Here is a 9,133-nt window from a genome sequence, read left to right as displayed (position 1 = left end):
ACTGTCGAAAGGAACCTGATTGCCCTCTCAACGGGGGGTGCTTACAAACATCAGTTGTCTACCAATCTAAGGTAATACGCAAGGACATTAACACATCCGACACATATGTAGGATTAACCGAGGGAAAATTCAAAACCAGATGGAACAATCACAAGGCTTCTTTCAGGAACCAAAACCTGCGGAATACCACAGAACTCAGCAAACACATTTGGGACCTCAAAGACAATAATGTTGAATATTCAATAACATGGCAAATTCTTGCATCCAGCACACCTTACAATAGTGGTAATAAAAGATGCAACCTATGCTTGAAAGAGAAACTGTTTATTATTTACCGTCCAGACCTGTCATCCCTCAACAAGCGCAGCGAAATTGTAACAGCATGCCGCCACAGACGGAAACACCTCCTAGGTAACACATGAGCCAATCACCACGCCCCTACGCCAGCCTGTACCCACCCACTCTGTGCCCTATATAAACCATGGTATGTGAATGCTCCCATTAAAATCTCCTGATGATTGAGGGAACCCCCTCATGAAACAGGCCTGTAGAGATGAAGTAGTCTTGTGATTTTTTTTCCCACACATACATATATTGCGCTCTACTACGGTATCGAGCACTATTTTTTAACCTTATTAAGACATATATATATATATATATATATATATATATATATATATATATATATATATATATACATATATATATATATATATATATACACACACATATATATATATATATATATATATATATATATATACATACATTGATATATACAGTATATAATTTATATTTATTTATTTTGCCGTTTTTGTTTACATGTTAAAGGTGTTTTAATGAATATACATGCATGTTTAACACATATAGATTCCTTTCTTTCATGAAGACAAGAATATAAGTTGGTGTATTACCTGATTCTGATGACTTGCATTGATTGTAATCAGACAGTAGTGATGATAACGTCCACGTTTTCAAATGGAGGAGAAAAAAAGTTCCTCCTTTCTGTCTAATACCACATGAAAGTGGTTGGTTTTTGGCTTCTTATTTGTCCAGCTTCCATATTCGTTTTTATACACTTTACAAGAAATACATTGGCGGCAAACTCCGTAGCTTGCGAGCTTGTTTGCGCTGGCTTTCGGAGACTCTTATTTTGAAAGCGCAGGCGCGATGGAGCTGTCAGAGTTTGTAGGTGACGAACCCCAAGATGCAGAGAAGGCGGAAGGCATTGTACGAGAAAACATGATTTAATTATACACTAAGGCAAAACAACAAACGAAAGGGTAACAAAAGGCGCGCAAGGCGGAGAACAAACTTGGCTATGAACTAAAATAGCACAGAGGCTAACTGTGGACAAGAAACCAAAAACACTTACTGTGACACGAAGGAACTAGGACATGAGCAGAGTGAAACCAAAAGTAGACAGAGCTACAACGACACGTGTTAAGACAGGTAGTAGTGACAATGATCCAGCAATGACTGGAGGAGAAGGCAGGTTTAAGTAGTAGCTGGCTGATTTACACCAGGTGTGGCCAGGTGCCAATCAGCCACAGCTGAAGGGACACAGCACTCAGGGAGAAACAGGAAACAGAACCAAAATAAGAGCGTTGACAGGAAATGACAGAGGAAAAACTAAAACTTGACCAAACTGTCAGGGACAAGCCTGACAGGAGCGGCACTTTTATTGTGAAGACAGGAACTGTGCAGTCAGTCTTTAGGCTTTTGACGGGATGTACGGTTGAAATAAAAAAGGGTCTTTTTTCCTTCACACTTTTGATTGATTGATTGGAACTTTTATTAGTAGATTGCACAGTACAGTATATATTCCGTACAATTGACCACTAAATGGTAACACCCCAATAGGTTTTTCAACTTGTTTAAGTCAGGTCATGTGACCACCTGGCTCTGTTTGATTGGTCCAACGTCACCGGTGACTGCATCTGATTGGTGGAACGGAGTGAACGTCACCAGTGACTGTATTTGTTGAAACGCAAGCACTATGAAGGTCTGTCTGACAGACCAAAACAAACAAAGCGTGCATTAACAGATCGATCAAAATTAGTAGCGAGTAGCGAGCTGAATGTAGATAAAAGTAGCGGAGTAAAAGTAGCGTTTCTTCTCTATAAATATACTCAAGTAAAAGTAAAAGTATGTTGCATTAAAACTACTCTTAGAAGTACAATTTATCCCAAAAGTTACTCAAGTAGATGTAACGGAGTAAATGTAGCGCGTTACTACCCACCTCTGATCATCCACCTTAATGTGAACAGCCTCTCTGGAACAAAACTCGACCAAATCAGAGACATGTTCCACAACAATAAGGTAAAAATCTTGTGTTTCTCTGAAACTAAATTAGATCAAAGTGTTTCTGACTCAGAGATAGACTCAGAAAAGGACAGGAATAAACATGGTGGTGGTGTTTGTATGTATATTGTTGCGTTTTGGACCAGTTGTTCCTCCCAGGGAATTCAAGTCACAATTCGCTCCCAAGTTCTTTCCGACACTTAAAGCTGAGTTGAAAAACCACCAGAGACAGAATAGGTATTTTGTTGTATATTCTCAAAGCTTTGCCAATATACATTGATTGAGACCAGTCTAACCCTAGAACATTCTATTGCGCCTCCCAAAATGGTCTGTCTTCCCGATCCCACCACCCTCTCTCTCGTCCCATCTCTGTAGACAAAACAAATGCTAGTCAAAACACATTCCAAAGAACTCAAGGTTAACACACACAGTATACTTGCTGACAGAGCATCAAGAGAAGAAATGGAAAACACGAGCTGTTTTCAAATATGACTAAGAAATGGAAGAAGTACAACTTAAATTCGGATATATGTAAATATCTGCCTCCGACAATTCCCCCTTCAGATCTTCTAAAAAGATCTTTATCACTAGTACAACACTTCTAAAATACGCCCCTCTTTGAGCAAGCTAGTAAAAAATTAAAAGCATAGTTACATGGTAGATAAACGGATGGAATCTATGTCAATGTCGTCACTCTCAGGGAAGGAAACTAGCATTTCTCGAAAGTCACCACTTTGCCTGACCCCCTTCAGGGACACAGCAAACCCAGGTTGTTCAGCAAGCCCCTCAACAGCATCACGAGTCAGGTTGGTCAGTCTCAACAGATTATAAAAAACATAGTTAATGCGTTCTACATTTTTAGTAGCAGTCACAGGGAAAATAGCACCAATTATAGGAAGGTTCTCGAAACCTGCACAGGATTCACACCACAATTTATGTTGTGGTGGGACCCTCCTTGGTTGTCCAATTGCATCAAAGTAAACACCCTCAGGGTTTCTCATCAAATCAAAGGAGCCCGTTACACTCCTCCGAGATAAAACATGGCGTCCTCTGCGGGAAGTTAGAGGCCGCTGAAACAGGAGTTCCAAGGGGTGTTAATTTGGTACCCTCTAGGGTGACTGGGGTCACCAGTCTAACCATAGCACAAAGCCCAACGGCTGACGTCGGGATTCTAATGTACAATCTGTGCTCCCCACAATACCAGAATCAGTCAGCTCGTGCCCAAGGGCCTATCCTTGAGCCATCTATCAGGGTGGTGCACCAGGAGGGGGTAATGTCACCCAATTTGTAGGGGGATGAAGGGGTCCTGTAAATTGAAAACACGTGTATTTCAGCTTTTAGGCCACAAAGGGAAGAAGTCGGGTGAAATCGTCAATCCTGGACGAGCCCCCAAATTGTTGCGTTTTGGACCAGTTGTTCCTCCCAGGGAATTCAAGTCACAATTTGCTCCCAAGTTCTTTCCGACACTTAAAGCTGAGTTGAAAAACCACCAGAGACGGAATAGGTATTTTGTTGTATACTCTCAAAGCTTTGCCAATATACATTGATTGAGACCAGTCTAACCCTAGAACATTCTATTGCGCCTCCCAAAATGGTCTGTCTTCCCGATCCCACCACCCTCTCTCTCGTCCCATCTCTGTAGACAAAACAAATGCTAGTCAAAACACATTCCAGAGAACTCAAGGTTAACACACACAGTATACTTGCTGACAGAGCATCAAGAGAAGAAATGGAAAACACGAGCTGTTTTCAAATATGACTAAGAAATGAAAGAAGTGCAACTTAAATTCGGATATATGTAAATATCTGCCTCCGACAATATTCACCAGGATATTAAATACATAACCCGCACTGATCTTAACCACAATAACCTTGAATCTGTGTGGGCAGAAATCAAATTCACAAACGCCAAGCCGGTACTGATAAAGACTGTATACAGACCCCCCTAATCAGAGTGATTTCTATGGTGCTCTCGATGAGTGCTTAGCTGGGGTAGACAATGTGGAGAAAATTATAACTGGAGATCTGACCACAGATATTCAACGCAGAGATGCGCTTGTCACGGCCTCTCCCAGCTAATAACACTACCCACAAGGGTGTGTGATTCCACTCAATCAACCATAGATCTCATTCTCACATCAGACCGGCATAACATAAAAAATAGTGGGGTCATGATCTGTGGTCTTAGCGACCACTATCTAAACTTCTGCACCCGCAAAATAACTAAACCCAAAGCCAAATTATAACTGGAGATCTGACCACAGATATTCAACGCAGAGATGCGCTTGTCTTCAAATCTTACAGCAAGCCTTGTAATCTGCACGGCCTCTCCCAGCTAATAACACTACCCACAAGGGTGTGTGATTCCACTCAATCAACCATAGATCTCATTCTCACATCAGACCGGCATAACATAAAAATTAGTGGGGTCATGATCTGTGGTCTTAGCGACCACTATCTAAACTTCTGCACCCGCAAAATAACTAAACCCAAAGCCAAATTATAACTGGAGATCTGACCACAGATATTCAACGCAGAGATGCGCTTGTCTTCAAATCTTACAGCAAGCCTTGTAATCTGCACGGCCTCTCCCAGCTAATAACACTACCCACAAGGGTGTGGGATTCCACTCAATCAACCATAGATCTCATTCTCACATCAGACCGGCATAACATAAAAAAATAGTGGGGTCATGATCTGTGGTCTTAGCGACCACTATCTAAACTTCTGCACCCGCAAAATAACTAAACCCAAAGCCAAATTATAACTGGAGATTTGACCACAGATATTCAACGCAGAAATGCGCTTGTCTTCAAATCTTACAGCAAGCCTTGTAATCTGCACGGCCTCTCCCAGCTAATAACACTACCCACAAGGGTGTGGGATTCCACTCAATCAACCATAGATCTCATTCTCACATCAGACCGGCATAACATAAAAAATAGTGGGGTCATGATCTGTGGTCTTAGCGACCACTATCTAAACTTCTGCACCCGCAAAATAACTAAACCCAAAGCCAAATTATAACTGGAGATCTGACCACAGATATTCAACGCAGAGATGCGCTTGTCTTCAAATCTTACAGCAAGCCTTGTAATCTGCACGGCCTCTCCCAGCTAATAACACTACCCACAAGGGAGTGGGATTCCACTCAATCAACCATAGATCTCATTTTCACATCAGACCGGCATAACATAAAAAATAGTGGGGTCATGATCTGTGGTCTAAGCGACCACTATCTAACTTCTGCACCCGCAAAATAACTAAACCCAAAGCCAATGGCCACATAACAGTTCGGGTGTTACCATTTAGTGGTCAATTGTACGGAATATGTACTGAACTGTGCAATCTACTAATAAAAGTTTCAATCAATTAATCAATCAATCATGCAGTAGCCCTTTTTCTGGTGACAAAACAAGAGTATTTTAGTCAAAGATAAACCGATTAATAAGACAAGTCTGCTGTGCTGTTTTCCTGTGAAATAAACTTGGATGATATAAAAATGTGGCTCCACGACTTGATGATAGGGAAAAATGTTTTTTCTTCCTGGAGATGGAGCATTTGAGAAGCCCGGCACCATCCATAGGCTGTATCTATCAACTCACACAATGTACTGAGCAGAAGCAGCAGACCATAACCAATGATCTAATCTGATGTGCCCAAGCCAGATACCTGCCGTCTTTTCTTGGATGCTAGTTCATTAATGTCGGGGCTCAGGCTTTGAGCTGAGGCAGCCTTCATTATCGAACAAAGGTGTTCATCAGTCATTATATCTCGTAGTCCACCCGGACCACAGTCTTGGGGGCGTGCCTTAAAGGCATTGCCTTTAACGCCCTCTACGAGCTGTCGTCACGTCCGCTTTTCATCCATTCTAACAACGTGCCGGCCCAGTCACAAGATATGTGCGGCTTCTGTACGCACACACACATGAATGCAACAGGGATACACGTTACACTGAGGGTGGCCGTACAAACAACTTTAACACTGTTAGAAATATACGCCACACTGTGAATCCACACCAAACAAGAATGACAAACACATTTCGGGAGAACATCCGCACCGTAACACAACAGAACAAATACCCAGAACCCTTTGCAGTACTAACTCTTTCGGGACGCTACAAAATACACCCCCGCTAGCACCACCCCCCCAAACACACACACCTTGTAGCGTCCTGGAAGAGTTAGTGCTGCAAAGGCTTCTGGGTATTTGTTCTGTTGCGTTTATGTTGTGTTACGGTGCGGATGTTCTCCTGAAATGTGTTTGTCATTCTTGTTTGGTGCGGATTCACAGTGTGGCGTATATTTCTAACAGTATTAAAGTTGTTTATACGGCCACCCTCAGTGTAACCTGTATTGCAGAAGCCGCACATATTATGTGACTGGGCCAGCACTCGTTGGACTGGATGAAAAGCGGACATGACGATTTTCGGGAGGGGCACTGAAATTTGGGAGGGTTGGCAAGTATGAGAATTAGCGGTGAACGCGGTGTTACCGCGGCACCGCTGCTGTATATAATCGGCGGGCCAGCTCTAGTGTTAATTTGATATCGCCTCAAGGGCCAAGTTGTTATGTTTAGACTAAAGGGGAGGTGACGGCAAACAGACACCAGGGGGCAGTATATACAATTATTTATTATATATATAGTCAATATATATATATATATATATAAATAATAATAAACAATACTACTGAACTAAGGAAATGAAGTGTGAACTAGAATACAAGAGTGTGTGGTGTAAGACTATGTGTGTAGTTAGCTGAAGTGTGTTACCAAGTGTTGAAGAGAGCAAACGAGGCAGTCCATGGGGCAGGCAGGTGATCCGGGGCGAGAGAGAGGCGTCAAAGTCCAGGGGCAAGCGAGGAGTCAAGGAAACGAAGGAGGCAGTCAAAATCCAGGGCAACGGAAGGTAAACACTGCGGAGGCACGGGAGAACAAACAAGGATGTCAGACACGAGGGAAAACACGCAGAGACAGAGAGAGATCATAAGCCTTACGGTACACCATGAGAAAACTAAGTTCCCGCGCCGATCCTTGGGTCCACTGGTCCTTTATTGAGCTTGCCCTCATCAGACCCAGGAGTGTAGATTGCCGGTGAGTGATTGCAGCTGGTGGCTGCTGCAGGGCGGGGACGCGCGCGGCGCGTCCCTGGATGTGCGCACCCGTGGGCGTGTCCCGAGGTGCGCACAGACGGATGAGCGGCGTTGGCAGGAGCCTGAGCCGTAACACAAGTGAAATTACACGGCGGGCCAAATTTGAGTTTGACACCCATGTACTAAGGTATGTTATGCTTAAACCAAATACAAACCAAAGGCGAGTGCCGCTAAGAAAAAGGCATTGACGCTAAGGCGTGGCTACGCAAAATGCTGGACGACAGCAAAGACTTACGGCGTGTGGAGCAGAGACGGCGCCCACAAAGTACATCCCGTACATGACAATCGAACAATGTCCCCCGCGAAGAAGGAAAGCGTCCGCACAACCGAAATAGTCTGGATTGCGAAAACAAAGCGGGTGCGGGGAATAGGGGGAAAAAACACCAAAATAGGAGCGCAAGACAAGGACTATAAAACACTACGCACAGGAAAACAGCAAAAAACTCCAAATAAGTCAGGTGGTGACAGTACACCTACTTTGAGACAAGAGCTATAGTCATGCATGCTTGGTTATGGTTTAAAGTCATATCCAACAATTGCGACAATTACTTTTTATTGTCAATATCAGCTACCGAGTTTCGTTTTTTTAGATGATTTCTGCTTCTCTGGATTTTTTCTCAGTGAAAAAAATGTGCCTTGGCTCAAAAAAGGTTGAAAAACTTCAGACAAGACTTACACTATATTGCCAAAAGTATTTGTCCACCCATCCAAATGATGAGAATCAGGTGTCCTAATCACTTGGCCCGGTGTATCAAATCAAGCACATAGGCATGGAGACTGTTTCTACAAACATTTGTGAAAGAATGGGCCGCTCTCAGTGATTTCCAGCGTGGAACTGTCATAGGATGCAACAAATCCAGTCGTGAAATTTCCTCGCTCCTAAATATTCCGAAGTCCACTTTATTATAAGAAAAGTGAAAAGTTGGGGAACAACAGCAACTCAGCCACCAAGTGGTGTGACCTTCCAATAAGCCCACGCACAGTACGCAGAGAGCTTCATGGAATGGGTTTCCATGGCCCAGCAGCTGTATCTAAGCCATACATCACCGAGTCCAATGCAAAGCGTGGGATGCAGTAGTGTAAAGAACATCTCCACTGGACTCTAGAGCAGTGGGGAGGCCTTCTCTGGCGTGATGAATCACGCTTTTTCCATCTGGCAATCTGATGGTACGAGTCTGGGTTTGGAGGTTGCCAGGAGAACGCTACATTTCGGACTGCATTGTGCCGAGTGTGAAATTTAGTGGAGGAGGAATTATGGTGTGGGGTTGTTTTACCAGGAGTTGGGCTTGGGCACTTAGTTCCAGTGAGAGGAACTTTGAATGGTCCAGGATACCAAAACATTTCGGACAATTCCATGGGACGGCACTTCAAGTTCATATGTGAGTCAAGGCAGGTGGCCAAATACTTTTGGCAATATAGTGTATATTGCCTATAAATAAATTAAATAAATTACCATAATAATTATCCACGTGTACAATAGTAGTGAACCGCAGACGGTCCCCTCCAAGGTTTTATTGAGCATGACGGCAAAATAATCCACCATGCGTAACGGTTGGGCGTTGTTGAGTTTGTAGTGACCCCGAGATGCAGAGACTGGATTTACACTGGGGAAAAACATTAAAAGTTAGCTAACAGCAGGCTAGCTACAAGACACAAACCAATAACCCAGCGCCAGG

This window comes from Nerophis lumbriciformis, linkage group LG09, assembly GCF_033978685.3.
Source record: "Nerophis lumbriciformis linkage group LG09, RoL_Nlum_v2.1, whole genome shotgun sequence".
NCBI classification, from domain to species: Eukaryota; Metazoa; Chordata; class Actinopteri; order Syngnathiformes; family Syngnathidae; genus Nerophis; species Nerophis lumbriciformis.
The sequence above is the reverse complement of the archived record's forward strand: the minus strand, read 5'-3'. Positions refer to the sequence as shown.